Source organism: Rhinopithecus roxellana, chromosome 3 (genome assembly GCF_007565055.1).
Source record: "Rhinopithecus roxellana isolate Shanxi Qingling chromosome 3, ASM756505v1, whole genome shotgun sequence".
In the NCBI taxonomy this organism is placed as follows: domain Eukaryota; kingdom Metazoa; phylum Chordata; class Mammalia; order Primates; family Cercopithecidae; genus Rhinopithecus; species Rhinopithecus roxellana.
The window spans coordinates 155,881,713-155,903,622 of NC_044551.1; the positions used below are offsets into that span (position 1 = coordinate 155,881,713).

Below are 21,910 nucleotides of genomic sequence, written 5' to 3' on the forward strand. Positions count from 1 at the left end.
CCGAGTAGCTGGGACTACAGGCGCCCAACAACAAGCCCGGCTGATTTTTTTGTATTTTTTAGTAGAGACAGTGTTTCACCATGTTAGCCAGGATGGTCTCTATCTCCTGACCTCGTGATCCGCCTGCCTCAGCCTCCCAAAGTGCTGGGATTACAGGCGTGAGCCACCGTGCACAGCCAACAAAAAAATTTTAAATAGACATGTGTGGTAGCACACAACTGTAGTCCTAGCTACTCAGAAGGCTGAGGTGAGAGGATTGGTTGAGCCCAAGAGTTCAAGGCTACAGTGAGCTATGATTGTGCCGCTGCATTCCAGTTTGAGCAACAAAGCAACACCCTGTCTCTTAAAAAAAAAAAAAAAAAAAGGCCAGGCACAGTGGCTTGTATCTGTAATCCCAACACTTTGGGAGGCCGAGGCAAGCAGATCACGAGGTCAGGAGATCGAGACCATCCTGGCTAACACAGTGAAACCCCGTCTCTAGTAAAAATACAAAAATTAGCTGGGTAGGCCGGGCGCGGTGGCTCAAGCCTGTAATCCCAGCACTTTGGGAGGCCGAGACGGGCGGATCACGAGGTCAGGAGATCGAGACCATCCTGGCTAACACGGTGAAACCCCGTCTCTACTAAAAACTACAAAAAACTAGCCGGGCGACGTGGCGGCGCCTGTAGTCCCAGCTACCCGGGAGGCTGAGACAGGAGAATGGCGTGAACCCGGGAGGCGGAGCTTGCAGTGAGCTGAGATCCGGCCACAGCACTCCAGCCTGGGTGACAGAGCGAGACTCCGTCTCAAAAAAAAAAAAAAAAAAAAAAAAAAAAAAAAAAAAAAATTAGCTGGGTGTGGTGGCATACACCTGTAGTCCCAGCTACTCAAGAAGCTGAGGCAGGAGAATCGTTTGAGCCTGGGAAGCAAAGGTTGCAGTGAGCCGAGATCTCACCACTGCATTCCGGTCTGGCGACACAGCGAGACCCCGTCTCCAAAATAAAAATAAAAAAAAAATAACTCCCTTTGCCAGCACATATTCTAAAATTATAAAGATACAGAGAAGATTAGCGTGGTCCCTGAGCAAGGATGACAGAAAATTTGTGAAGCATTCCATATTTTTAGGAAAGGATTACTAAGTAGCATTGAAGGCCTGATCACAACTGAAAATCAGACATTGGAGCTAGCGAACATAGTTTTTAGTTTTCTCTAGTAGCCTGAAGGCAAGAGGCAGAAACAGAGAAAACGAACCTTGTCTGATCTAACTTGTGGAAATTAGAGTAGGAGGGACAAAATGACCAGAGGCAAAGGAACTGGAGGTAGTGGTGAGAATGGAGGGAAAATGACTCCATTTGTCTGAGAGCAGTTTAGAAACATACTGTCTGGAGCTTCCCTTGTTCTGTTCCCCACACTTCTGTGCTTCATGCCTCCACCTGGACTCAAAGGTAAGAAAATCAGCTAATCCTCTTTGTACACTGGGACTCAGGCTTAAAGGAGAGAAGGTAGTAGAAGCCATAGTTTGTGTTAAAAGGAGGCTCAGCAACAGATCCAGGACAAGGCAGGGGTGCCCCTGAGATGTTGCTCTAATCTGGGAAAGAAAGGAAGGGCAGAGGCAAATCCTGACTTTGTGTGGCCACCAAGGAGGATGATGCTGCTCTGAGGGTTTGAGGAGCCATCACCTGTAATGTGTGGCAACTCATGGCCTGAAAAATTAATTGGGCTGTTCCAGATAGGAAATAAAATGGAAATTCTGTCCAAGCAGGTGTCCCACTAACTCAGCAGGAAGCTGGGAACTGATTTGTACGTTCCAACATCCTCTTCTCTCTCCCTTCTCCCTAGTCACAGCTGGTTTTACACTGCTCTCCAGGAAGGGGCATCAGAGATGTACAGTCTTACAGAGCTGGGAAAGAGGCTTCCTTGGGAGAGAAGACCAGGAAAAAAGAATGGAAATGATTGTACCATTACAACTCTAATTTCACTTCCTCTCTGTTCCTGCAGGTTCAGTAGAAGGAAAAAGAGGTAAACTAATACTTGCGAAAGGTCTACTTCATGTTGGCTGGGCATAGTGGCTCATGCCTGTAATCCTAGCACTGTGGGAGTCCGAGGTGAGTGGATCACTTGAGGTCAGGAGTTCGAGACCAGCTTGTCCAACATGGTGAAACCCTGTATGTACTAAAAATACAAAAATTAGCTGGGCGTGGTGGCCGGTGTCTGTAATCCTGGATACTTGGGAGGTTGAGGCAGGAGAATCACTTGAACATGGGAGGCAGAGGTCGCAGTGAGCTGGTATGGCACCACTGCACTCCAGCCTGGACAACAGAGCAAGACTCCATCTCAAAAAAAAAAAGGTCTACTTTGTGTCTAGCCCTATGCTGAAGACTTTCACATTAATCCTCCCAACAACTCTGGAAGTCCAAAATCGTACTCGTTCTTACACATAAGGAAAACGGAGTTTGGGGGAGCAGAAATGTCACACAGCTAGCAAGGGGCAAGCCAGGGACCCAACACAGGGCAGTCTTACTCAAACTCTGAACTTTTTCTACTCTAGTAAGCTGAGTCGTGTTTTCTGTGTGTATTAAAGATTAATTGGCCCTATGGTTAGTGTAGGCACTGCACACAGTTTGTCGAGCACTGACTTGTGGGAGAGGGCTCAATTACCCAATTCCCAGGGCACCTAGGGACACACAGACCAATGACTGAGACTGTTATTCACCAATAATAATAACAGCATCAACCATGAGATCCACCATTTCTTGAGATTTTACTAAGTGGTGAGCAACTTTTTAAGTGCTGTATATGTATTATCTAATATTTATTCTCACCATAACCCCGAGAGGGAGCCAACAATTATCCTTTCAAGAATCCATGGAACATCTGAAAAAACTGATCACATGCTAGGCCTGAAAGCACATCTCGTCAGAAACCAAAAAATCAATTTGTTAGCAGCAGAACATAGCTGAGTCATAAGTCATGTGGCATCAGAGTATATTATCAGTGGTGAATCTGTATGGGTCTGCAGCAGTGTTGATCCTTGCCTCCTCAGAGGAAATAATTTGACCAAGGGGCATAAGGCAGAAGGAGAGACTGAGGCAAGTTTTAGAGAAGAAGTGGAAGTTTATTACAAAGCTTTAGAGCAGGAATGAAACTAAGTAAAATACATTTGGGGCTGGGTGTGGGGGCTCACGCCTATAATCCCAACACTTTGGGAGGCAGAGGCGGGCAGATCACCCGAGGTCAGGAGTTTGAGACCAGCCTGGCCAACATGGTGAAACCCCATCTCTACTAAAAATACAAAATTAGTCGGTCATGGTGATGTGCGCCTGTAATCCCAGCTACTTGGGAAGCTGAGGCACAAGAATCGCTTGAACCCGGGAGGCGGAGGTTACAGTGAGCCAATATTTGGGACTCTGTCTTGAAAAAAACACAAAGGAAGTAGAGTACACTTGAGAGATCACATGCGTGGGTTTTATATGTTGTCATACTTCTGGGGTCTTGCGTTACTTCTCCCCCGATTCTTCCCTTGGGGCTTTGGGGTGGGCTGTCCGCATGAGCAGTGGCCTGCTAGCTTGGGAAGGGAGTATATGCAGTGTGCTTACTGAAGTCATAGCATGCTCGCTTGAGGCGTTCTTCCCTTACCAGTCTAGCATTTCTAGAGCAAGGTCGCATACCAGTTGAACTCCACCATTTTGCCTCTTAAAATGCATTCTTGGGCCCCCTTGCCCAACTCCTGAGATCTTACCAGAAAGCGTCTGATAGCAGTTTCAGGTGTTTTCTATATATTAGGAGACTGCCTTTCCCTGGTACTGGCTGTGACCAATTATTAGTTTAGAGGGCCAGTTAACAACTGCCTAGCCATCCCCTGATGGTCACCTGGCATTCCTGTTGTGTGCATGTTGGGAGGAACCCTCTCCTGCCCTGCTTATGCCTTACTAAGCTACCTACTGTAACACATTGACTTTCTCTAATCAAAATAGAATTCAAGGCCAGGCATGGTGGCTCATGCCTATAATCCCAGCACTTTGGGAAGTATTTCTGAGGCACACAAATCAATGCAAGGTGGAGAATGGCAAGAAGAGAGGGTGGAGGAGTGGCCAAGGTCCAGGTCATCGCAGGCACTTTATATCATGCTAAGGAGCTTAGACTTTACCCTAAGGGTTTAAGCAAGGGAGTGACACAGACATAACAGCATTTCACAATAATTCTTCTGGCAGGAATGTAGATGGTGGTGGGGATGGAAACAAAGCAGAAAGCGGAGAGATGAGTTACAAGGCTTCAGCAGCATCCAGGAAAGAGAGGAAGACAGTCTGCACTAGGGCAATAGTAATTGAAATGAAGAAAAGGAAATGGATTTGAGAAATATTTGAGATGCAAAATTGGCAGGACTTAGTGGTTGATTGGATGTGGGAGGTGAAAGTGTGGAAGGAATTATGAATGAGGCCCCTCATCACCTAGTTTTTATCCTGAGTGACTAGAGAGTATAGTAGTGGCGGCAATGTCCATCCATCTGTTTCTCAATTCATTCATACACCCAATAATGTATGCATCTGGTTAGTATTAATTAATTCATTTGTCCATTCATACATCCATGTATCCATCTATCAATACAACTATACTTTGATCAAATTCTTATGACATAACACCATGAGGAATGCATATGTAAAAAGGCACAATACTTGGCCTCACTAATTTATTCATTCATTAACTAAGCTTTTATTGATATCCTCCTATGTGCCAGATACTATTCTAGGTAATGAAGATACAGCAGTGAACAAGCAGAAAAGGTCCTGATTTTAAGGGCCTAATGTTCTAATGGGAGATACAGATAGAATGCAAAGAAATAACAATTTTTTTTTTTTTTTTTTGATACAGAGTTTCGTTCTTGTTGCCCAGGGTGAAGTGCAATGGCACTATCTCAGCTCACTGCAACCTCCGCCTCCTGGGTTCAAGCGATTCTCCTGCCTCAGCCTCCTGAGTAGCTGGGATTACAGGTGTCTGCCACCACACCCAGCTAATTTTTTGTATTTTTAGTAGAGGCGGGGTTTCACCAGGTTGGCCAGGCTGGTCTCGAACTCCTGACCTCAGGTGATCCACCAGCCTCAGCCTCCCAAATTGCTGGGATTACAGGCGTGAGCCACCGTGCCCGGCCAGAAATAACAGTTTTAGATATGAAACATATTTATAATAAAAGAAAGCAGGGCTCCTTGGAAATATGGCTGATTTTAGGTTGGGGCAGGAAATATATAATGCAAGCCTAGAGAATCTTGTAGTATCAGAAGGAAAGGAGGAGTTCAGACAAAAACACATGTTGGGAGTATGTCAAAGGGACATAGGAACCAACTGAAAGAACTACCACTGACCAAAATTGGAACCATTTGAGCAATAAAATGAAGCATTATTAGATTAAAACCCAAAGTACAAAATAAATATCCATAAGTATATATGGACATAAATGAATTAACTAAACAAATGGCAAAGAGAAAAATCTTCCTTGCAGAATTCCAAATAATTTATTTAGACACTTCTCCCTTAAGGACATGGATTACAACTCCCCACTCCTTCAGTGTAGGCTGTGAATAGTAACTTCATTCCAAAGAGTATAGGATGGGAAGAGGGAGATAAAGGACTAACTTTATAGTGTAGAAACCTGGCAAATGTAAGCTTAGGTGATCAAGCTTAAAATCAATAGTAATAAGTCATGTTGCTTGATATGATGTGATGAGAATGTCACTTTACTTCTCTGGTCTTTCTTCCAGAACTCCATGACCCTAATTCATGAGAAAAACTTAGATAAATCCCAGTCAAAGCACGTTCTACAAAATATTTGACCAATACTCCTCCCAAGTGTTAAGGTCATTAAAAATGAAAAACGTCTGACTTGCCAGACGCAGTGGCTCACACCTGTAATCCCAGCACTTTGGGAGGCCGAGGCAAGTGGATTGCTTGAGCCCAAGAGTTCAAGACTAGCCTGGACAACATGGTGAACAGCCCTGTCTCTACAAAAAATACAAAAATTAACGGGTGTGATCATGCACACCTGTAGTCCCAGCTACTTGAGAGGCTGAGGTGGGAGGATAGCTTGAGCCTGGGAGGTCGAGGTTCAGTGAGCTGTGGTTGCACCACTGCACTCCAGCCTGGGTGACAGAGTGAAACCTCGTCTCAAAAAAAAAAAAAAAGAAAAAAGAAGAAAAGTGGCTCAGAGCATGTGAGGAATGTGGGGGTCTGCAAAATTTATCAGGCACAGAGAGAGACATGAGCCTGAGACTCAGTTAATTCCCCACCCCATGCCTGGTGGAAATTGTTTAAAGGTATTTTGTTTTTCTTCTTTCCTTTAGTTTCAGATTAGCTGATAAATTATCTAAAATGTTGCCACAAGTTGCACAATGTGATCCTCACTCATTATTTTCATGTTCCTGGAATTTGTGATACAAAGAACAATGTATAGTCAATCGATAGCTTATGTTATTTTAATGAACCAATAAATTATTGGTAAACAATTTAGGAACCATCCTCTCACTTTTTTTTTTTTAACCTTTTAAAAACTCTCTTGTAATTGCTGCTAATTAGAGCATATATTCAGGGCAACTTGAACCTATGACTCTGGGCTGTGGTTTTCAACCATGGTCCAAATAAATTATCTATATTAATTTGCTTCATTTTATTATTTTAGGTCAACAGTGCTTTACTAATGTAAGATGATAATAAAGGGGGAAATTGGATGTGCAGTATGTAGGAACTCTATATTGTCTTGCCAACTTTTCTGTAAATCTAAAACTATTCTAAAATTAAAAGTTTGCCCAGGTGCCATAGCTCACACCTGTAATTCCAGCACTGTGCCCGGCCAATGAGGGAGTGTTACAGTCTCACCAATGCACCACAGTGTAGCAGTCTCTTGTTGTGAGGTATCACCTGGAGTTCTTTGATAACCCAGAGAAATAAGGAGAACAGACACAAAAGGTGAGGTTGGAGTGAAAGTTTAAAAAGCAAAAGAAGCTTGGCCAGGCATGGTGGCTCACGCCTGTAATCCCAGCACTTCGGGAGGCCAAGGTGGGCGGATCACCTGAGTTGGGGAGTTTGAGACCAGCCTGACCAACATGGAGAAATCCCGTCTCTACTAAAAATGCAAAATTAGCTGCGGGTGGTGGCGCATGCCTGTAATCCCAGCTACTCGGGAGGCTGAGGCAGAAGAATCGCTTGAACCCCGGAGGCGGAGGTTGCGGGGAGGCAGAGGCTGCAGTGAGCTGAGATCGCGCCATTGCACTTCAGCCTGGGCAATGAGCGAAACTCGGTCTCAAACAAAAAAAAGAAAGAAAGAAAGCTCTCAACAGAGGAAAGGGAACCAGAAGAGGGTTGCTGTATTTACAGTTGAATACAAAAACTTTTATAAGAAACAGATGAGGGCTTGGCATCTCATTTGCATGTGGCACGAATTTCTGGTAGCTCCACCCCATCCTCCTTGTACACATGCGGGCCCTTAGCTTGAGTTACTCTATATTGCTTTGTTCCCCTTACTGTGCATGTGTCAGAGGACAGAATTTTCCATTGCGGGCATGTGTGGGCAAGTTTCCTGTGTAGCCTTTCTTATCTATGCGGCTGTGGGAACGTCTTAGACAAGCCCCTTTGTGCAAGTTCTTTTGTTTGAAAGAATTCAACCAAGGACCCACCCTAACTGCCTGCCTGACCAGCTTCTTTCTTTCTCCTCTCTCAGGAGGATCCCTTAAGGCCAGGAGTTTGAGACCAGTCTGGGCAATATGGTGAGACCCACTTCAAAAAAAAAAAAAAGGCCGGGCGCTGTGGCTCACGCCTGTAATCCCAGCACTTTGGGAGGCCAAGGAAGGAGGGTAACAAGGTCAGGAGATCGAGACCATCCTGGCTAACACGGTGAAACCCCCCTCTCTACTAAAAATACAAAAAATTAGTCGCACGTGGTGGCAGGCACCTGTAGTCCCAGCTACTCAGGAGGCTTAGGCAGGAGAATGGCGTGAACCCGGGAGGTGGAGCTTGTAGTGAGCCGTGATCGCGCCACTGCACTCCAGCCTGGGCCCAGCCCAAGTTTATTTTTCAAAAAGCGCTTTGAAGACCAGGCACGGTGGCTCACCTTGTTTGTTCCAGACACCTCTGTGAGGTAGGTGGGGCAGATTTATTTCACAGATAAACAAAAACTCTTCTTACTGAACTCTTCAGAGCTGTGCTGTCCAATATGGTAGCCAGTTGCCGCATGTTATTTAGATTTAATTAAAATTAAATAAAAGTTAAAATACAGTTTCTTAGTTACACTAGCCACATTTCAAATGCTCAGTCCACTATACTGGACAACAAAGATGATGGAACATTTCTATCAAAAAGCTCTATTGTGGTCCGGCACAGTGGCTCACACCTGTAATCCCAGTGCTTTGGGAAGCCGAGGCAGTTGGATCACTTGAGGTCAGGAGTTCGAGCCCAGCCTGGCCAACATAGTGAAACCCCATCTCTACTAAAAATACAGAAATTAGCTGGCATGGTGGCAAATGCCTGTGATCCCAGCTACTTAGGAAGCTGAGGTACAAGAATCACTTGAACTCAGGAGCCAGAGGTTGCAATGAGCCAAGATCGTGCCACTGCATTCCAGCCTAGGCGACAGAGGGAGACTCTGTCTCAAAAACAAACAAATGCTGGGCGCGGTGGCTCATGCCTGTAATCCCAGCACTTTGAGAGGCCGAGGCGGGCGGATCACGAGGTCAGGAGATCGAGACCACCCCGGCTAACACGGTGAAACTCCGTCTCTACTAAAAATACAAAAAATTAGCCAGGCGTGGTGGTGCGCGCCTGTAGTCCCAGCTACTCGGAGACTGAGGCAGGAGAATGGCCTGAACTGGGGAGGCGGAGCTTGCAGTGAGCCCAGATGCCGCCACTGCACTCCAGCCTGGGCGACAAAGCGAGACTCCGTCTCAAAACAAACAAACAAACAAACAAACAAACAAAAGTGCTTTGAAGAAAAATAAAGCCAGCAAGTGCTGGAATGGTGCCTACCTTAACTAATGGTGGTCAAGGGAGGCCTCTCAAAAGTGATACTAGAACAGTCTGAGTGAAGTGAGAAGATGAGCCAAGGAGATATTACAAGAAAGACTTGACTGGACAGAAGGATCAGCAGATGCAACGATTTTGAGATTAGGGCATGTTTAGTGTGCTCGTGGTTAATGAGCCTGGAGCAAAGGAACTGTAGGCAAGGGCCAGATCATGTGGGGGCTTTATTTTATTTTATTAATTGTGGCAAAATACACATAACATACAATTAACTATCTTAATCACTTTTAAGTTACAGTTTTCAGCCAGGTGCAATGGCTCATGCCTATAATCCCAGTACTTTGGGAGGGCAAGTTGGGTGGATTACCTGAGGTCAGGAGTTGGAGACCAGCCTGACCAACATAGTGAAACCCCACTGCTACTAAAAAATGCAAAATTAGGCCTGGTGTGGTTGTTCACACCTGTAATCCCAGCACTTTGGGAGGCCGAGGCGGGTCACCTGAGGTGGGTCACCTGAGGTCAGGAGTTCGAGACCAGCCTGGCCAACATAATGAAACCCCGTCTCTACTAAAAATACAAAAAATTAGCTGCGCGTGGTGGCAGGCACCTGTAATCCCAGTTACTCAAGAGGTTGCGGCAGGAGAATTGCTTGAACTAGGGAGGCGGAGGTTGCAGTGAGCCAAGATCATGCCATTGCACTCCAGCCTGGGCAACAAGAGCAAAACTCCATCTCGAAAAACAAAAACAAAATACAAAATTAGCTGGGCGTGGTGACACGTGCCTGTAATCCCAGCTACTTGGGAAGCTAAGGCAAGAGAATTGGTTGAACTCGGGAGGCGGAGGTTGCAGTGAGCTCAGATCACGCCATTGTACTCCAGCCTGGGCAACAAGAGCGAAACTCTGTCTCAAAATGAATAGATAAATAAAACAAACAAACAAACATAGAAAAGGTACAGTAAAAAACAGTATTATAATCTTTTTTTTTGCGGGGGGGGGACGAAGTTTCGCTCTTGTCGCCCAGTGCAACCTCCACCTCTCAGGTTCAAGTGATTCTCCTGCCTCAGCCTCCTGAATAGCTGGGATTACAGATGCCTGCCACCATGCCTGGCTAATTTTTCTATTTTTAGTAGAGAAGGGATTTCATCATGTTGGCCAGGCTGGTCTTGAACTCCTGACTTCAAGTGATCCACCCACCTCAGCCTCCTAAAGTGTTGGGATTGCAGGCATAAGCCACTGCAACCAGCCACAGTATTATAATCTTAGGGATGACCATTGTATATCTGGTCCATTCCTGACCAACATGTCATTATGCATATACAATACTTTTTGTATGTTTTGATAGCAATGGGGTTTTGCCATGTTGCCCAGGTTGGTCTTGAACTCTTGAGCTCAAGCGATCCCCCTGCCTCAGTCTCCCAAAGTGTTGGTATTATAGACGTGAGCCACCATGCCTGCAGCTGGCCTAGATATGTTTAGATACACAGATACTTACCAGTGTGTCGTATATTCAGTATGGTGACGTGCCACACAGGTTTGTAACCTTGGAGCAGTAGGCCTAGGTAAAGCGTAGGTGTGTGGTAGTCTATCTAGGTTTTGTTTTTGTTTTTTTGAGACAAAGTCTTGGTCTGTCGCCCAGGCTGGAGTGCAGTGGCGTGATCTTTGCTCACTGCAGCCTCCAACTCCTGGGTTCAAGCAGTTCTCTTACATCAGCCTCCCAGGTAGCTGTGACTACAGGCCTGCACCACTATGACCTGCTAATTTTTGTATTTGTTTGTTTGTTTTGCTTTGTTTTGTTTTTTTGAGATGGAGTTTCACTCTTGTTGCCCAGGCTGGAGTGCAATGGCACGATCTCAGCTCACTGCAACCTCCGCCTCCTGGGTTCAAGTAATTCTACTGCCTCAGCCTCCCAAGTAGCTGGGACTATGGGCACATGCCACTGCGCCCGACTAATTTTTGTAGCTTTTTGTAGAGATGGGTTTTGCCTTGTTGACCAGGATGGTCTCAAACTCCTGACCTCAGGTGATCTGCCCACCTTGGCCTCCCAAACTGCTAGGATTACAGGTGTGAGCCCCCATGCCCAGGCCCATCTAGGTTTCTATGATGCTTGCACAATGACAAAATCACCTTACAACTCATTTCTCAGAGGGTATCTCCATTGTCAAGCAAGTCATGACTGTGTACCACAGTTGATTTAGCCATTCTCTCATTGCTGTGTATTTGGGTTATTTTCCACTTGGGGCTATTATGAGGAAGATTTCTTTGAACATGTCTTTTTGTAGATGTATGCACTCATTTATCTTCGGTAGTTACCTAGGAGTAGATTAATAGGTAATACAAAAGGTGTATGTTTAGCTTTAATAGAAACTACCATGTACCTGCCAGGTTACCTAAGTGCATGTATTGGTTTACATTCCCACCAGTAGCAGGTGAGTATTCCAGTTGCTCCATATCCTTTCCTACACTTGGTGTTGTCAGAATTTTAGCATTCTGGTTGGTATATAATGGTATCTCAATGTAGATTTAATTTGCATTTCTGAAACTGCCTTTGTAAAATTAAAACAGTAAAAGAAGTCTGACATGGCTCATTCTGTCTTGCTTCTAACCTGTAAGCTATCTGTGCTCATTCCTGAGCATAGGCCAAGCCAACTATGGGAGGAATTATAGTTGATAGTTTAACTTGAAAGCAAGGATGATAATAGTCCTTCCCTAAAACTAATCACTTCCTTACTCAGGGACCAAAAACCAGCTTTGTAAAACTAATGAAAGACCACGAGATTAGGATTATGGGAGGAGGCTGAATTCTGCTAAAATGTAGGCATAGTTTCTATAATCCCTTACTACTCAGGAATCATGTGACCAGAGGTCACAGGATTTGTGACTTCCCCAGTTGCTCCTATAGATAACGTCACTATTGTAGAATCTAAGATTGGTCTTTTGAGATATTTTTAGATATTCTGGCAAACAACTGATCCTGCCCAATCCTGAGACTCATGACTTAATGGGTCCTGTGACCCCACCCAAAGGTAGACTCAGTGCAGGAGAACTGTTTTGCATACCCCAATGATTTCATGCCCAACCAATCTGCAGCACCCATTCCCTGGCACCCTGCCCACCAAATTGTCCATCAAAACCATCATCTCCGAGTTCTTAGAGAGATTTCAGTTCTCTTGTGTGGCCTTGCATCAATTAAACTTTTTTGTTGTTGAGATAGGATCTTGCTCTGTCACCCAGGCTGGAGTGCAGTGGCACAATCTCAGCTCACTGCAGCCTCAACCTCCTAGGCCCAAGTGATCCTCCCATCTCAGCCTCCTGAGTAGCTGGGATCACAAGCACTCACCACTTTCCCAGTATTTATTTATTTATTTATTTATTTATTTATTTATTTATTTAGGTAGAGATAGGGTCTCCCTGTGTTGCCCAGGCTGGAGACTCTTTCTTTACTGCAATACCACAGTTTCAGTGAACTGGTTTTGTCTGTGCAGTGGGAAGGAAGAACTTCTTGAGTGATTACATTTCCTCAAAGAATAATAATGTTGAGTACCTTCTCTCTTTTTTTTCATGAATAAAACAGGATGCATTTTTTTTTTTTTTTTGAACATCCTTCTCATTGGACAACTTTGAGAAGAAGGCAGATAAGATTTGTCTTAACAGTGGTTTTTTTTTTTTTTTTTTTGAGACAAAGTCTCACTCTATTGCGCAGGCTAGAGTGCAGTGGCACGATCTCAGTTCACTGCAACCTCCACCTCCTGGATTCAAGCAATTTTCCTACCTCTGCCTCACCAGTAGTTGGGATTATAGGTGCCCACCACTGTGCCCGGCTAATTTTGCTATTTTTAGTAGAGACAAGGTTTTGCCATGTTGGCCAGGCTGGTCTTGAACTCCTGACCTCAGGTGATCCGCCCTCCTCCACCTCCCTAAGTGCTGGGATTACAGGTGTAAGCCACTGTACCTGGCCTTGACTTAATTTCTTTTTCTTTCTTTTTTTTTTTTTTTGAGACGTAGTTTTGCTCTTATTGCCCAGGCTGGAGTGCAATGACGCAATCTCGGCTCACTGCAACCTCCGCCTCCCACCTCCCAGGTTCAAGCGATTTTCCTGCCTTAGCCTCCAGAGTAGCTGGGATTATAGGTATGCGCCACCACACCCAGCTAGTTTTGTATTTTTAGTAGCGACAGGGTTTCACCATGTTGGTCTGGCTGGTCTCAAACTCCTGACCTCAGGTGATCCGCCTGCCTCAGCCTCCCAAAGTGCTGGGATTATAGGCGTGATCCACCTCACCTGGCTGGTAGGTGTGATTCTTGATGCCACACAGGAAGAAGACTACTCTGACTACTGAGTTGAAAATCAACTGTGAAGTAAAGTGGAAGAGGATGATGACTCAGATCAGAGTGGTAATGACAAAGTGGGTGTGAAGTGGTCAGATGCAGAATATATTTTGAAGACACTGCTTACAGAACTGACAGATTTTGTGGGGACTAAGAGAAAGAAAGGAGTCAGGGGTCAACCCCAGGTATTTGCCTTGAGCAAAAAGGTAAATGGAGATACTTCTTGGAGAGAATTGGGTCCTAAGCAGGTCCAGGGGATGGTGGGCAAGGAATCAAGAATTCTCTTTTGGACATATCAAGTTTGAGATTCCTATTAGACATACAAGTGGAGATGTCAAGTAGGCATTAGATATCTGAGTCTGGAGCTCAGAAGACAGGGTTCAAGCTAGAAATATAAATTGGGAGTTGTCAGTATTGATAGTACTTATAGATTAGTGCTGGAGAACATAACTTAGAAATGAGCATGGACAGAAGACAGCTCCCTGGGCGTTCAACACTCAGAGGATGAAGCCGTCCTCACAGGGTTAACAAGAATTCTGGACAGAAACACAGTTTAATTAAGCATTAATCAGGCTGCACTCTGACATTCTTCCTTGTAACTGAAAGTCACGTAACACTAGATACTGACCATCTGCATCCTTGTTGTTCCTATAGATAGGATTTCTTATATTAGAATCATAAGGCTACTATTTAAGAATTGCTTCAGTAGATCCTGAATTCCAGCAGAACAGCTGATACTAACTGGTTTAAAGACCCCACAGAGGAATCAAATCAGCATCAGAACAGTTTCTTCATGTCCTGTCCCATAACTTCACCCTGCACTCTTCAACCAATCCACAATCTCCATACTTTGGCCTTAACTCTTAATAACACTCCAAAACCCTTAAAAACCCTAGCCCCGGCAAGGCGCGGTGGCTCACAGCTGTAATCCCAGCACTCTGGGAGGACGAGGCAGGCGGATCACAAGGTCAGGAGATCGAGATCATCCTGGCTAACACGGTGAAACCCTGTCTCTACTAAAAAATACAAAAAATTAGCCAGGCATGGTGGCAGGTGTCTGTAGTCCCAGCTACTCTGGAAGCTGAAACAGGAGAATGGCATGAACCTGGGAGGCGGAGCTTGCAGTGAGCCAAGATTGTGCCACTGCACTCCAACCTGGGTGACAGAGCAAGACTCCATCTCAAAAATAAAAAATAAAATAAAATAAAAACCCTAGCCCCAAAGTCCTCAGGGAGATGGATTTAAGAATTCCTCCCGGCCGGGCGCGGTGGCTCAAGCCTGTAATCCCAGCACTTTGGGAGGCCGAGATGGGCGGATCATGAGGTCAGGCGATCGAGACCATCCTGGCTAACATGGTGAAACCCCGTCTCTACTAAAAAAATACAAAAAACTAGCCGGGCGAGGTGGCAGGCGTCTGTAGTCCCAGCTACACGGGAGGCTGAGGCAGGAGAATGGCGTAAACCCGGCAGGCGGAGCTTGCAGTGAGCTGAGATCCGGCCACTGCACTCCAGCCTGGGCGACAGAGCGAGATTCCATCTCAAAAAAAAAAAAAAAAAAAAAAGAATTCCTCCCATTTCCTCATTCAGTAGCCCTATGATTAAACCTCTTTCTCTGCTGCAACCTGGTGTCTCAGCATATTGACTTGCCATGTGCATCAGTCAACAGAGCTATGAAGTTATAACAACATGAAGACAGGGGAAGGAGCTGCTAGGAAAATGGGAGGAAAACCAAGGGAATGTTGGTGCCCAGGAAGCCAAGTGAAGAATGTGTTTCAAGAGGTAGGGTATGTATGATAAACTAGGTCAAATGTTGCTTAGACCTTGAATAAATGACAGATGAAAATTGAATAGATTTGGCAAGAGGCTTCAAGTTGCTTCTTTATTCAAGAGGGGAACTAAGAAAAGTGAGGAAGACAAGGGACCACCTGTATTGCTCTGGGAAAAAGCCAGAATATAATTCTTAACCAGGCTGAGGGTGAGGGTGGGGATGTTTAGAGAAAGAAGATGAAATGCTCCAGATTGTCCACATCAAATGCCTGTGTCTCAGGCAATCAGCCCAAACAAGGCAATTACTGAATCTTCTGGCTAGAAGGATCATCACTGAACAAAAGAATCTCTCATCTTCCAGGGAATACTAAACACCAAGTTTACAATCCTATCTTTACCCCTTTTATCTCAAACTTATTAGGTCCCTTGGGGGGGAGGTCACAATCCTGTCTGAAGGATCATTTGGATCTTTCTTTTTTTTTTTTTTTTTTTTTTTTTTTTTGAGGCAGTCTACTCGTCCCCGGTATGCGTGCGGATCTCCCAAAACTACTTGCCAGCTCCCGATAGTGGGGAGGGGAGGATCTTGCAAAGAGAGCCAGGGATCTCCTGCTGTGAGGGAATGCATTCGGGATTTATTCTTTCTTTCTCAGTTTATTTATGGAACCCCTACTGTGTTCTCAGTAGTCTGCAGATACTATGGAATCAGCAGAGAACAAATCAGACAAAACTCCCTGCCCTCAGGGAGCTGAGAGCCTCCAGCATCCCTGTACTTTCCTCTAGTCTCATTCTCTTTCTTCCATGCTCAGAGGCTGTACCTAAGGCTATCAGGCAGAATTGGACAGGTCCACCCATTACTGAGCCTTCAGAGGAGGTAAAAACTCTCCCTTTTAGAACAAAGTACAAAGATCAGCTCCCTTCTCAGAAGGTAAATTTTCCTCAGGGCCAAACTTGGGCTGGGAGCAGAGGCCCCACATCTGGAGTGCAATTAGTTTGGATGTCACCGCAATTACCACGTTGGCTCCAGACAAAGCCCAGTCACAATTGAGGACAGGATTTTAAATCACGACTTTCCAGAGTCTCATTAGGTAATTGATGCTGATCACATTGCTTAATGGGGACCCATAAAATGCTTGCTATTTATATTACAATGGGTAGAGAAAAGGCTCAACTAACCAGATAATTAACAGATGATATGAAGGACTAGGGCAAAGGGGTAGAAAGAGGCAAGGAGACCTGGTGAAGTTTGCCTGTCTCTGCGTTTTAACTTTTTATTGGGGACAATTCTTTGACCAGATTCAGAAGACTGTGCCCTTGTCTTCACAAAGCCCAAAGCTGCTCTTCCCAGGAGCAAGAGACGGAGATAAGAATTGTCATTTAATAGGATTTTCTACAGCTGGCTAAATCGTTTGCTAAATGAGCAGTTTTAATCGTCCTTTCTCTATCCACTAGGAGGAAGGTAAGCTCATTTCTCCTCTAGCCTGTACCCTCACCTCTCATAGCCTCACTCCCTCACCAGTTTTTAGCTGGAAAGATGGTCTGGTTGAAGGCAGAGATTGTAGCAAAACACTTTGGGCCAAGCTGAGTTCACCACATCATGAGGCTGTAAGAGTCAACCCCATTCTCCACCCTGCACACCCCACAGCACCCTTAGGGATCCATGAACACCCTCCATACGCCAGTCTCTCCAGAACAGAGGTCCCAGGGCAGGCCAACTCTCCTGATACTCACCAAGAAGGGCTATAACACTTCCCACTGCAGAAAGGGGGTGGGAATGAGATTCATTTATTTCCATTATTGAGACATAGGGCTTTTCAACAGGGAGCTTTCATTCAATCCCATAAACCAAGGCATATAAGGCATCCTCATAACCACCAGGTATTTGGAAGAGATTCTGGGGAGAAGAGGGGGATAATTTGGAGAGGGAAAAAGTCAGGCCATCTACCAACATATGGGCTGAAATTGTGGTAATAGAGTATGTACCTGTTGAGTTAGAATTCATTTTTCCCAAGATTCTGCCTCTTGATTGGCCTGGGACCTCCCCACCCCTGGATTCACTTCAGCTTGCTCCATATGGATGCCTATTCTTCCTTTCTTCTCTTCGTCCTCTTCTCTTCTCTCTCTCTCCTCTTATATGCTTTTCTCTTCTTCATTTGCACTGGAATGGAGAGATGGTATGGTGTACTGGCTAAAGGCAAGGGCTTTCTCCCCAAATTGATCTACAACTTCAACAGAATCTCTATCAAAATCTCAGCTGGTTTCCTTGCAGAAATTGACAAGCTGATCCTAAAAATTATATGGAAATGCAAGAGACCTAGAATAACCAAAACAATCTTGAAAAAGAACAAAGTTTGAGGATTAAGATTTTCTGATTTTAAACCTTACTACAAATCTATAATAATCAGGACAGTGTAGTATTGGCCTAAAGACAGACCTGTAGATCAATGGAATAGATTTGAGGTGACAAGCGGTGGGTAGCACACACCTGTAGTACCAGCTATGTGGGAAGGTGAAATGGGATGATCACTTGAGCCCAGGATTTCAAGACCAGCCTGGGTAATATAGCAAGACCTTGTCTCTATAAAATAAAATAATTTTTAAAATAATAAAAAGATGGGCAAAGGATCTGAACAGGCATTTCACTAAAGAAGATCTGCAAGGGCTGGGCACGGTGGCTCACACCTGTAATTCCAACACTTCGGGAGGCTGAGGCTGGCAGATCACAAGGTCAGGAGTTCGAGACCAGCCTGACCAACACAGTGAAACCCCATCTGTACTAAAAATACAAAAATTAGCTGGGCATGGTGGCACACACCTGTGATCCCAGCTACTCAGGAGGCTGAGGCAGGAGAATCGCTTGAACCAGGAGGCAGAGGTTGCAGTGAGCTGAGATCACACCATTGCACTCCAGCCTGGGCGATAGAGGGAGACTCCATCTCAAAAAAAAAAAAAAGAAGAAGAAGAAGATCTGCAAATGGGCAGTAAACACATAAAAAGATGATCAGGCCGGGTGCAGTGGCTCACACCTGTAATCCCAGCACTTTGGGAGGCCAAGGCAAAAAGATTGCTTGAGCCCAGGAGTTTGAAGTCAGCCTGGACAACATGGTAAGGCCTCATCTCTATAAAAAATAAATTAGCCAGATGTGGTAGCATGTGCCTGTAGTCCCAGCTATTCCGGAGGCTTCAGCCCAGGAGTTTAAGATTGCAGTAAGCTATGATCATGGCATTGCACTCCAGCCTGGTCAAAAGAGTGAGACCTTGGCCGGGCATGGTGGCTCACTCCTGTAATCCCAGAGCTTTGGGAGGCTGAGGCAGGCGGATCACATGAGGTCAGGAGTTCGAGACCAGCCTGGCCAACATGGTGAAACCCTGTCTCTACTAAAAATACAAAATTAGCCAGGAGTGGCAGCACACATCAGTAATCCCAGCTAATTGGGAGGGTGAGGCAAGAGAATCACTTGAACCCGGGAGGCGGAGGTTGCAGTGAGATGAGATCGCACCATTACACTCCAGCCTGGGCAAAAAGAGCAAAACTCCATCTTAAAAAAAAAGAAAAAGAAAAAAAGAAAAAAGAGAGAGCTTTTCTCAATAAAATTAAAATATATATATATAAACAACGTCATTAGCCATTAAGGAAATGAAAAGCAAAAACCATCAGATACCACTTCACACCACTAGAATGACTATAATTTAAAATATAAATAATAACAAGTGTTGGAGAGGATATGAAGAAATTGGAACCTTTGTAAACTGCTAGTGGTATTACAAAATGGTGCAGCTGCTTTGGAAAATAATCTGGCAGTTCCTCAAAATGTTAAACATAGAACTACCATATGGCCCAGCCAATTCTACACCTAGATATATACCCAAGGGAACTGAAAACATGTGTTCACACAAAAATTTGTACATGAATGTTCACAGCAACATTATTCAGCACAGCCAAAAAGTGGAAAACAATCCAAATGCTCATCACCTGATGAATGGATAAATACAATGTGGTATATCCACACAATGCAGTATTATTCAACAATAAAAATAAATGAAGTACTGATACATACTGCAACACAGACGAATCGTGAGAACATTATGCTAAGTAAAAGAAGGCAGTTGGCCGGTCGTGGTGGTTCGTGCCTGTAATCCCAGCACTTTGGGAGGCTGAGGCGAGCGGATTGCCTGAGCTCAGGAGTTCACGAGCAGCCTGGACAACACGGTAAAACCCCGTCTCTACTAAAATACAAAAAATTAGCCAGGTGTGGCAGCATGCGCCTGTAGTTCCAGCTATTCCAGAGGCTGAAGCAGGAGAATTGCTTGAACCTGGGAGGTGGAGGTTGCAGTGAGCCGAGATAGTGCCACTGCACTCCAGCCTGGGCGACAGAGCAAGACTCTGGCTCAAAAAAAAAAAAAAAAAAAAAAAAAAGCCAGTGGCTCACGCCTGTAATCCCAGCACTTTGGGACGCTGAGGCGGGCAGATCACTAGGTCAGGAAATCGAGACCATCCTGGCTAACACGGTGAAACCCCGTCTCTACTACAAATACAAAAATTAGCCAGGTGTGGTGGTGGGCACCTGTAGTCCCACCTGCTCGGGAGGCTGAGGCAGGAAAATGGCGTGAACCTTGGAGGCGGAGTTTGCAGTGAGCGGAGATCACACTACTGCACCCCAGTATGGGTGACAGAGTGAGACTCCCTCTCAAGAAAAAAACAAAAAGGCCAGGTAAGAAAAGCCACACATTGCATGATTCCATTTATATAAAAAGTCCACATTAGACATATCTATAGAGATGGAAAATAGATTAGTAGCTGCCTAGAGTTGGGGCAATCTGGGATTGACTACAAATGGGTATGAGGTTTCTTTCTGTGGTGATGAAAATATTCTAGGATTGGTTGTGTTGATGGTTGCAGAGCTCTGTAAATATACTAAAAACTTTAATTGTGCGCTTTAAATGGGTGAATTGTCTAGTATGTAAATTAAATCTCAGTAAAGAAACAGGCAACCCACAAAGTAACAGAAAATTCTATATGAAATTGTTACCACTAAGACGTCTAATAGTTATATTTTAAAATAATAATAATAATGGTTTTCTTAGTTTTTTTGTTTGTTTTGTTTTCTGAGACGCAGTCTCGCTCTGTCGCCAGGCTGGAGTGCAGTGGCACGATCTCGGCTCACTGCAACTTCTGCCTCCCAGGTTCAAGCAATTCTCCTGCTTCAGCCTCCGGAATAGCTGGGACTGCAGGCGCATGCCGCCATGCCCAGCTAATTTTTGTATTTTCTTTTTTTGTTGTTTTTTGAGATGGAATCTTACTCTGTCACCCAGGCTGGAGTGCAGTGGCTCAATCTCAGCTCACTGCAACCTCTGCCACCCGAGTTCAAGTGATTCTCCTGCCTCAGCCTCCCTAGTAGCTAGGATTACAGGTGCATGCCACCATGCCTGGCTAATTTTTGTATTTTTAGTAGAGATGGGGTTTTGTCATGCTGGCCAGGCTGGTCTCAAACTCCTGACCTCAAGTGATCCGCCCACCTCAGCCTCCCAAAATGCTGGGCTTACAGGTGTGAGCCACCACGCCCGGTCTATTTCCTTTTTTTTTTAGTAGAGATGGGGTTTCACCATGTTGGCCAGGATGGTCTCAATCTGTTGACCTCGTGATCCACCCACCTTGGCCTCCCAAAGTGCTGGGATTACAGGAGTGAGTCACTGTGCCCAGGCAATAGCTTTTTAAAACAGAACAAAAAAGTGAGGGCTTTGCTGTCAAATCCCAGTTCTGCCACCTGCTGACTCTGTAACCTTGGACAAGTTACTCAACCTCACGAAGCTCAGTTTTCTCATCTGTAAAATGTGTATTAGGTCATTTCGAGGATTAAATACATGAATATGTAAAGACATCTGGCACATAGTAGGTGCTCAGTAAATGGAAACTATAAAGAAGAGCCAAGGAATGGCAACAATTAAAGCAGTGAGGAAGAAAAAAAATATATGTGGGCCAATGCTATACCCATACATTTATGCCTAACATTTGGCTGGGTTCTAAGGACATAAGAAAGACCCTGACTTTGAGAAGCTGGAAGGCTGAGATACAAGGCATTCCTGCCATAAAAATCCCCATAAATAAGCTAAGGGCCAAAACAGAGTCATGGGCAGGTTGTTCAGAGGCAGAGAGAAAGGCTTTGAAAGGGGAGGAGACTTTAAGAGGCAGCCAGGTGGAAAAGGGCAGAGTAGACCTTTGTCCCCTCCCCTATTGTGGGTGAACAGAAGGATATGAAACAGCCCTCTCTGGAGAAAACTGGACAGCGTTTACTCAGGACAGGCAGGGGCAGAAATCAGAAGAGAAATTGTAGGTCGATTTTTCATGGCCAGGATGGGGAATGAAGCTGGCATGGGAGGTGGAAGATAAGGCCTGCCTCCCTGGCCTTGCAATAGGTGAACTGAGCCCTAGGAATTCCTGCCCTCTCCCCTGGACTAGCTCCCCTTGGCCCCTAAGCTCTGGATCTCCCTCTGCCTCCCACCAGTCCTCTTTTGGGGAACAGAACCCGATGCTCTGTGGGCCGAGCATGATGGCTCCAGCACTCCTCCCTCTAGTGACTCATTCCCAAGACTGGGGGTGGCAGGAAGTGCCAGGGCCCCAGAGTTGTAGCCCCATCCGGATTCTGGCAGCTTAGAGACATCTTATATTCTTCCTTCCTCCCCCCACCCCCGCCACCTCCCTCACTTTCAGCTCTGACTCTTGACATTTCTACATAAGAGACACCCACCTCCCCCAAATCTCTTCTTGCCTTTCTATTGCCTCCTCCAGTCCCTAAACTGCAGCCCCCAGGGGCTGCTGGGTTGAAGCAACCTGATCCAAAGGGGGA

General features: G+C 45.2%; 1 pseudogene; it reads left to right on the forward strand.

Annotated features, from left to right (window-relative positions):
• Positions 1 to 1,005: 1,005 nt before the first annotated feature.
• Positions 1,006 to 1,102, forward strand: LOC115896623 (annotated as a pseudogene).
• Positions 1,103 to 21,910: the final 20,808 nt, after the last annotated feature.